Below are 10,419 nucleotides of genomic sequence, written 5' to 3'. Positions count from 1 at the left end.
GCAGATCACTGCTGCTCTAAATAAGGCAGAGCAATGGTCAGAAAAAAACTGCCCCCCCCAAAGAAAACCAAAAAAAAAATCACTCAATGGATTAAAATTACATTTCTGTCGCATGTCAGTCCAAATGACAAAGTGCCATGTTTTGCATCATTTCAGAAAGATATTCTTCAAACAAATTCAGTGTATAAACAGGCAACAGGCTTTTGTTTGAAACATTTCAGATCAAAAGTTAAGGGAAGAACAATTAATATTGCCTATTAAAATCCCTGTTATTGTTAGAGATACATTTTGTGGTTACTAATTATAAATAAAAGCAAAGGAACAGAGCCATGGTTTCTCACCACTGCAGATAGAAAAAGGCAATTTCCAGCTTTTTCTGTTTTGTTTTTTTTTCCCTCAAAGTTGCTTTTAAATGTGTTTGCTGAATAAACAGGATTAACTGTATTTAAAACAAGAGATAAAGAACAGCTTTTTATTACACTGAACAGTCTGCAGGGTTTCCAGACTCCTCTGAATGCACTTCATGCCTGGAACATAATGTTCATATTTTACCTTTTTAATGACACCGTATAGAACAAGCACAATATTTTTGTAATAATACAAATATGGAATCGATGGGGAATGGTGAAAAAAGAGCATTTTTACCATTTTTACTTCTGGCCAAATGCCGGAGTAGTGTTTTTGGGTTGTATTTTTTTTTTTTTTTTTTACTTTCTTTCTTTTTGCTTTTGTCTTTGTTTTTGTTTGCAGTTTTGCAGCAGGATGAGAAATCAGGGAGGAAAGTATTCCTGCTGGTGAAGGGGCTTTCCCTTTTCCTCTGGCTGCAAAAACTCACCGGGTGCTGTTAAAACAAAACTAATGGCGAGAGCGCGATCCACAGAGCCAGCCTGCTATCAGCTGCATTTCAATGGAGGCTTTCTCAAAAAATAGGTACAAAGAAAAGAATTTAGACAAATTTGCCTCTTAACCTTTAAAGATTTCCTGCCTATTTCAGTATGTCCTTTATTACATTAATTTTTTATTTAAATTACACCATTAACTGGATATGAATTTATCAAGAATACATATATTGATTTATAAAACAGTATCATTAATTATTATAATAGCTAGATGTAGCTGATATTACAAAGCCATTTAAAGGTTTTTAATATAACTTGGACATACATAGATAGATAGACATTATGGACAAGACTACAATTTAAACTGGCTACCAGCAGTTAATGAAATCCTTGATTTATCTTCTCATTTAGAGATTGATTGTGTTGTTGCTTTGTAAAACTATTTATTTTATGCCATTTTTCAAAGGATGTCTCAATAAAAGTAAAAGATAAATAAAAAATCCAGCCAAGTCTCAAAGCATATTTGGTTTTATATTTTCTTTTTTAATGCTGCAGCTGTTAATGTATTACTAGTTTGGAGAGTTGTCACCTTTACAGTGAATTGGCTTTCTTGATAGTAGCTATGTTTGCACATGCACAATTATCTATGTTTGGATTAAAAAAAAAAAAAAAAAAAAAAAAAGAAGGGAAAAAAGAAAAAAAAAAACAAAAGAGGATGTCTTCCCCACAACATTGTGCTTATTTCCTAAACCAAAACCCAGCAAAATGCCTTTCTGGCATAGATTTCTTAGGCATAGTTTTTGTTTAAGCTGTGGAAAAATGGGACTTACCCTAGTGCTGCAAAGCAGTCAGTCATGGAGAACATTTTGATTTAAAATGCAATCTGAAGAGAAGAAAAAAGAGAGGGAAAAAAAAAAAAAAAAAAAAGAGAAGGAATGATATAAACAAACAGTACACCACTTTCAAGTTCCTCCTAAAATGTTCCTAGCTTAACTAATACATTGGAAGTTTAAATCTTTACACATTATTCTTGAGGGGCTATGTCTCTTGACTCTTTATTTATATCACTTATTCTTGTCTGGCAACATATGTTACCGATTTATTATAGTATTTTTTTACTGTTAGCCAGACAAATGTAAGGGCTAGCTGAGGAAGGGTAGTTGCATCTGATGAGTTTAACAATTGCAGGGCATCCTTTAGGGGTAGCCAATGGGCTCTTTTGAAGCTATAATACTCACCATTAACCATTTTCATGCTGACATATTTTTATTTTCAAAGTTGGGGCTTTCTCTCATATCAGCTTCTTTTGTATTCAATGGCTTCTAAGGCAAATCAAGCAGTGTGGCTGAGTGGCTCTTCAAGCCAAGGTTTTTGTAGATGTCTCAAACCACCCTCTTATATCTCAGCATCTAAATCTGCATGGCATGCCCCCCACAACTGAACAAAGAAAAATACACACAGAAAATAATACTTAAAAAAAAAAATCTAATTCTATAATCCATGACAAATGCAAGCAAATCCTAAGCACAGGCGGTCAGATTTCTCAGGGCCATTACTGACACCAAAAGGTAACAGAGAGGAAAACTTTTCTCACCAAAGCAATCTCCTCCAAATTCCTATTTTAAGTGGATGCACCAGCATCAGAGGGAGAAGTTGCAAGGACAGGTGGTGAGATGCATGTCACATTTTGCACATGGTGTTTTTAGGTCACCTATTCTGGAGCAAGATCTTGAACTCTCCCCACCTTTTCCTTCTCACTCATTCTCTGTCCTGTCTCCTTGTTCAATGGCAGCATCTTCCTCCAGCTCCTCTGAAAACTGTCCCCCTGTGTCTTGTTTCACTCTTAGAGCCCCATCTTGAGCTTCTGGGAGCCAAAAGGTTTGTACAAACTGGGAGGACATAATTCCTAATATCTCCCACAACTTCCAGCCCTTTGGTGCCAGATCAGACCATGACACCTGCCAAATCCTACCGGGTATGAGACACACAGTGTGGGATGCTCAAGAGCCCTCATCCCCAGGGATCACTGAGTAGATGGTAGAGCACACTCTGAAATTTCTGCTCTTTAGAATTCAGTCAGATTTTTAGGATTTTTTAGCCCCAGAATGTCGGGTTTAATTTCCCTTACATCTTCAGGGAATGTGGGAAGAGGCTGTGTAAGCTAACGTGAGACCACAGGACCTGAGGAGGGATGATCTGCAGGGAAAAAGGTACAATGAGCAGCATTTTGGGTGGGAAATGAAGTGTTCCAGGTAGAATAAATACAGAAATTGCAATTAAATTTGTTGGGCTCCCTTGAAGGAGATCAGGGCATGTCCCCTGATAGCACTAGGGAGTCCTTGACAAATGCCACACAAAATAGTTTTAGCTGAGAGGACAGCAAGTGCTCCTATGGGTTTTGGGTTTTTTTTTGTTTTTTGTTTTTTTTTTTACTTATTGACAGTTCAGTTGTTGTGGGCTAATTTTTTTGATTTTTAAATTCTTTTAATTTTTTTTTTTTTTTAATTATCAAATTTCCCTCTGTTGTAGGGGGTTTTGAGGACTTTCTAACTTGGGTCTGAGTTCAGCAGTATGCACAAAACTTTCATGGAAATAAAGACTTTCTTTGATTTTTTCTATCAAGAAGCTAGCATAACTTTTACTTTGGGTTGGGTTTGTTATGGGTTTTTTTTTTTGAAATTCCAATTAAATCATACTTTTGATGCCCTCCTAAAACAATTTGCAACCCTCAAATGAACATTTGGAGACAAGTCTCGTCCTTCTTAATTCTTAATGCCAAGGGCACAGTGAAAAAGGCTGCAGATGAAATGGTCACACCAGGACTCCAAGATTTAAGGATTTGAAGTCTTGGCTTTTCCCATTTCTCCAGAAAGGTTTTACTTAGGCAGATGTCATCAGTGTCCTGGGCAAATATTTGGTGGCAATAGCAAAACTTGGAGTACATGGATTAATATTTAGTTAATTTGCATTTTAAGGACATTGACAGCAACTTCATAATTAAGTTAATAGTCTCCCTTAAATTTGTTTATTCCACTCAAACCCATATTTTCTTGGCTGGGGAGGGAGGAACAGGAAGCATGACTTGGTCTCTCAATCACTCTCTTTCTGTTTTGTCCATCACCTTGGTTTCTTTCCCCTGTTTTTGACCTGTACTTTTTCTGGATCAGACACTGGCAGGTTGAGAGGTAATAAGAACCAGATGGACATAGTACAGAAATTGCCCAAATGGGTACGAGAATGTGGGGAGCTGTCAGGCATGGAGAGAAGCTGGAATTTTTCAGCAATAAAATGGGATTTATCGCCACTCTCCCACAGTCATTGCCGACAACCGTTTACCTTGACAGAAACCCCATTCCAATAGGCCATACCGATGCAGATTTTTTTTTTACTTTTTTTTTTTCCCCTAAGAGTGATGATTGGTATTTGTTCTAAGGCTCAAATGGCCTGCACTAAAGGTGAAGAATTAGGCCAAAGTCCTGTATTCCCTACTGAGGCAAATGAACCTGCTAAAATAAGTTCCTTCCACAATAGCTGTGTAATTGAAACCAGAAAGTGAGAGAATTTGATAAATTGCTTGACCCTGAAGGAATGTTAAGGTCATAAATTTTCATTGCATTTTTTTTACTTCTTTTTTTAGGAAAAAAAAAAATCTCTTTTATATATACAGGTAGGCAGATATATTATGTTTAGTATTTGTCTCTGAATTCCAGCTAACTTCCAGATCATTAGCCTTTACTTTGCCATCCTCTCCCCAAAGGAAACTACTAGAGGGTTTACAGCATTCCTGCCTACAACTTCCTAGGAGGACTGAAGGACACAAAATACTCACAAATGGCAGCGCTGTTAAGGAGTCAGCCACATAAAGAATAAACAACCCAAAATTGTGAGGTTAGCAAGTGCAATCCCTTTAGAAAGACAAAATAAACAACATAAAAAACACAAACATACTGTACTTGAGGAGTGCTGGAGTAAAAAAAAAATCTGTAAATCATTTACAGGCTATCATTTATTGCTACTTTCAGCTTTTTTTTTTTTTAACTTAGAAGTGGTATTACCTTTTACTTGAAAAAGAATGATCAGAATTTTCTTGAATAATATGTACAGTATTGAATTATATGTTTATAATAAGATGTCCCTTCAAGCTCAAGAAGACACAAGCAAACCCCAGATCCCATGGTATCTTATTGTGGTAATACACATCTTGAGAATAAGTAAAAGAAAAGAAAATTTTTAAAAAATAGAAAATTAAGGCAAACCAAGAGAAAGGATGAGAATAATTAGGAGAATAACCAGCAAGGTAAAACACCCAGCCATGCTCCCTGTTCTGTGCTTGCACCCATCAATAAATACAGCCATACTAAAATAGCTTCTAAGAAGAAGCAGAGAGGAAACTCAGAAGTAGTTTGGTTTTGTGTATGGTTGTTTGGGTTTTTTCTCCTGCAGTAGCAAAATTTACTTCTGTAACTGTAGCAGCTTCTGCTTCTCAACTGCTTGAAATTTGCCATCATATAGTAACTGTTTTTTATAATCTGACTGCTTTCCTCCCGGTGCTTTGAATATAACATTTCACAGGCAAAATTGTCTCACTTCAATAAGGCACTGCACTTTACATAGCCATACACACTTAACCCTACATGAAGCAAGTTAAATAATCATTAGCACAGTAACCCATTGCTATCAAAAACTTATTGGTCCTCTAAATTTTAAATTAATGGCCTGTCTCCCTTGTTCTGTGTGTCTGTATGTATCTGGTTTTCAGACACTACAGTGGAAAGTCATAGACATTTTATCAGCACATGTTAGATGATTTGCATTATTGATATTTCAATTTAAAAGTAAAATAATAAAAAAAGAAGTGCAGGGAAAAATAGTTATGCTGAGTTGATTCATCCCTAGACCCCTGCTTCTTCAATAACCCTTCAGAGTGTAAATTAGCTGCCAATATTTGAGAAACTGTTAAAGAAATGCACTCTGTTCCTCCCTGGCCAGGTTGTTCTAGCTCAAATAAGTTTCCTTAAGAAAGCATTAAAAAGAGAAGCTGAAGGGAAAAAAAAGAAAAAAAAAATAATTGAAACAATGTCCCCATAAAATCATAGCAAAAAAACTCTCAATAATTTATACTCACTTTTTCTTTTTGAAGACGTTAAATAAAACTATGGTGGAATGGGGTTTCCTTGCTTTGTGAGGGATGTTTTTTCCCCCCCACAGACTTTCTGGCCCAAATCCCTTCTTTCCTTTTTATTTCTTTGAGTCCCAAAGTAACTGCTAGTCATTTTGAGACAGTTACTTATCCAGAGAATGAAGGAGTATCGTCTGTGTTTCAATTAGAGACGGAAAAAAAAGATAAAGACTTGGAACGTAATCGAAAAATGCAAAGAGACATATTAGGATGAGAATTTTCATCTGTTGCTGTATAAATATTTTAATAAAAGTTCTAAAATAATGTGTCTGCCTCCTGCTCTGTAAAAGAGAGGAGATTATGAAGTGCAAATGATGCAGCTTAGATGTATAGATCCTACTGGGATTTTTCACCATTTAAGAGTCTCTTCGTGCTTCTCCTCCAGAAGTTTGTTTTAGAGCCGTTTCAGACCCCAAGAAGTATAAATTTCACATGTATAAATAAAAGATGACCAGCAAGTGGCTTCAATCACTAATATTTTTTGCAAACTAATGTTCAGCTGATGCAACTTGATTTTGTTTTGCATCACATTAGTGTCACGACGGCAATGACTGGCTTTTATTCACCAACCCTTTGAGTCAGCACTTCAAGACATCTTTCAAATTAGGTCATACTGCAAATTTGCCGCTGATACAAAGGTTGATTAAGAGAGCTTCACAATTTTAACGGGATGTCTTGTGAGGAGAATTAAGGTCTAGTTGATAGTTCCAGGAAATGTGAGGCCCCGTAACTACATGAAAATAATGTATAGGCTCTACGGGGAAAGAACATATTTCCTCGGAGCGCTTGAAGAAATACTCATTTACAATTTAACCAAGTCCTCCTCCCCACACTCCCCCCCATCCTGTTACAGGAGAAATTGTGTGATGGGTCTCTAAAACAAGCCTTGAATTATAGCACAGAGGCAGTGAGATGAGCCCTTCTCCCCTCTTGCTGAAAATCAGTCCCCCCCTCTTGCCTCCTTTGATCTTCTTTGGAAAGACCTATTTCTCCCCCCTCCCACTGAAGCATCTTGGTTTCTGCTTTCCCCCATAAAACAATCCAGCATCGCAACGGGACCCTTCACCCGTAATGTAGCAACTCCATGCTGAAGCTGAATTGCCGTGTAAACCTCCCCTGAAGATCTGGAGGGGATGATGAGAAGTGACAACCAATCATGGCGGCCAGAACCAGGGTTGTAAATTACTTCTAAGCCCAATTTAGGCATCTTAATGAAGTGGCCAAAATTTTTCCCCTCTGCAGCACAGAAGGGACAGTAGCTGCTCTTGCTCCAGGGTCTGAGCGCGCAGGAGAAAAATCTCAAAGGGGGCTACTGGCTGCCGAGCGGTTCTGGAAATCGGGACGCTTCATTTTTGATGGCTAAGTGGGAAGCGAGATGAATGATCTCTTTGAAGGGAATCGGACCCAAATCTAACATTTCTGAGGCACTCGGGGATTTTAGATTTCCCAAACTCTCTCTCTTTGCAGGGAATAAAAACACATGAAGAGCAGAGAATTCCTTTAATTTGATGTAAGTGGATAAAAGTCAACTGCCAGCTTCGTTTTGGTTTAACTCTTTGGGCCACCTGGCAGGGCAAAAAGCTGCTGTTAATGTTGGGTTTGCCTAATGAATCAGTGCGCAGGATGTGAGGAAAAAAAGGCAAGATTTTGGCTGCAGCTACATTAAAAGCAGTGTTTAATTCTCCTGTTGCTGAAACTAGAGTCCCCCAAGTTATCTTTTCTATGCTCAGGAATATTACCATGATTTAAGGCTATAGCACCAGTGAAAAAAACACAAACAATTTAAAACCAGAGCCCAAAGAGAGGTTTCTTGCCATATGAATAGCCATGAAAGCCAGAAAAATGTTTCTCATTCCCACTTGTATTTTCCTTAATTTCTTTGCAGCAGAGTCCCTGAACTTGCATTTCTACCATGGCAGCTGACTTCATTTCATGTTTTTGATGTTACGATCACCCACAGACCTTTCCATTCTCCATATGTTTCTGGATTCAGTCACTTCACCCACAGCCCTCCCCTACAGTATAACACCTCAAATCCCCCCGCATGGCAAAGTCTATTTTATTCCCAGTCACTTTCAATTTGCCTCCTGTGTTTCTCTGAAGGGTTTAGTCGAATGTGATTTCTAGCACCAAAAGAAGAGGAGGGGGAAAGTGGCAGGCTACAAATGAGAAGGTGGCCTGTGCCACAGCCAGGAGTTGCTGGAACTGAGAGTTTTGAAAAGCACTGAAGTAGGGCCACCACAAGATTGATTTTAATATTTTGAGCTACATTTACACTTCAGGTTCCTTTAACCCTCTTCTACCAGGTTAGATAAAAAATGGATATAAGCCCTAAAAATATAAGTAATAACGAGATTTAAAGACAGGAACAGCAGCAACAAAAGGTGTATATCTACCCTATTAACTTCAAACTCTCCTGCAGATCTAATTTGGTTGTGTCACCCCACCTCCTGCCCTGTGGAGGTAGCTGCTGCTGCTTCTGCTACTGCTGCCCTTCTCCAGTCTCCATGAATCAGGCAAGAAAGGATATGAACTCATGCCAGAGTGACTTAAACCAATCGTGGGAAAACAAACTGGGGGTTCCTTTAAAAAAAAAAAATTCATACTGCCTTTTGAGTCTTTGTGAAGACAGTGAGAACATGCTTCCAAAACTCTTTTGTTCTGCCCTAAGGGATAGAAGGCTGCTCTTAATACAAGAAAACAAAGCCTTCCATTGCCACTACCAACAAAACAAAAAAAAAAAAGAGAAAAAAGCAAGCTGAAATGCTTATGAACACTTTGCTCCAGGCTCTGTGGCAGTAAGGAAAAATCATTGCAACCATCACAAGACTTGGCAACACCAGGGCCATGCCAGCAGAGTGCTCTTCCCCATTACTGTAAATCACAGGCTGAGCCCATTTTATTGTGAAACATCCAATTGTGGCTCCTTGAATACGATAAATAAAACCACCGTCCCTCAGTGCACTTGACTAGTATCTGTGGAAAATTCACACTTCTGCCTAGGAACAGGACAGAGGCAGCCGATGCTTCAGTGTAGCTTGGTGGAGACAAATCACAAAAGAGAAGCTATAGGATTTTCTGTGCCTCTATCCTCTTTTTCACCATTGCTACTACTGAGAAAATCACTTTATTCATTTTAGGCATTGCAGTATCAAGTATTTTGAGAGATAAGACTTAGGCTCATTTCGGTTGGGTTTGGGTCCACACTTAGATCAAAACTGAACACATACAATGAAATAAAAGCTGAAATGGTCCCTGGGAATAAGGCAAATAGCAGGGGGTAACATTCACCTTTAGCCAAGGAGCCACGAGCCCATATTACAGCTACCAGCCCTCAAACGCGTGCCATCAGTGCTGCAGGGCCCTGTTTCAGCCCAGTGAGGATGGTATTACTCAAGCCTTTCCTCTGGGAATATGTCAACAGGCACATTTAAAACTCAGCTTCTGCAAGCTATCAGCCACTGGCCCTCATGCCAGGAAAACACAGAGACACTAATGGAAACAGTACACAACCAGGGAGCAGAGCTGCACGGGATTAGATCAAACTATGTCCATATTTCATGGGGTTGCTCCTGCCCCACCGTTGCTTTAGTACAATTTTCCACCATGCACAGACCCAATGGAAGGATGCTGTGATGGAGCCAGAGGCAGAGCAGCCCTGTAAATAAGGCCAGCTCTGAAACCTGCCAAGCAATCCTCAGATATAACAGGCAGTACTACCGCAGGACTCATTCCCTATGGGGCACGGACAGAAAACATTCCAAAAATAACAGATTCAAAGCCCTCTTCTTGCTCAGAGCTTGTCTCCTTTTGTGCACACCGGATCAAGCTGAATATTTATAGAAGAGATTGGAGGTCAGGCTGCTTCCCTCACTGCCCCAGCCCCCTTGCCCAGCTTTTGCACAGCCAAGTCGCCAGCTGGCGGGTAGCACCTCTCCCCGCTGCGCCGGGAGCGCAGCCTCCTCTGAGCGCCAGCTGGCTCCCAGGGACACCGGCGGTGACAGACCCGCGGTGAACCGAGTTGCTCCAGCCTCCCGAGTCACTGACATTAGAGTGGGCCCTCGCACGGTGATATTTAAGGCAGAACTTTATTTTGCGCAGGGTAAAACTTGTAATTTAGGTCCTTTTCTCTGCCCTCGTCTTTTTTCTCCTCTCCTCCCCTTCACAGCTCAAAGTCCTCCTTGATATGATTGCCCACCAGGCCACACAGGACAGAACCCCACATGCAAATTCTGCTTAAACCCTGCGTGTTCATCAATAGATGTCTGCTAGAAATAAACTTCAAGATGTGAAAGAGCCAAGTTCTTAGGGCCAGACGATTTGCTCCACCAGCTCCATTGAGCAGATGAGAAAAAGCACCTAATTAGCCAAATTTATTAATATGCTGCTTTTTTTTTTCTT

This window comes from Vidua macroura, chromosome 3 (genome assembly GCF_024509145.1).
Source record: "Vidua macroura isolate BioBank_ID:100142 chromosome 3, ASM2450914v1, whole genome shotgun sequence".
NCBI lineage: Eukaryota > Metazoa > Chordata > Aves > Passeriformes > Viduidae > Vidua > Vidua macroura.
The sequence above is the reverse complement of the archived record's forward strand: the minus strand, read 5'-3'. Positions refer to the sequence as shown.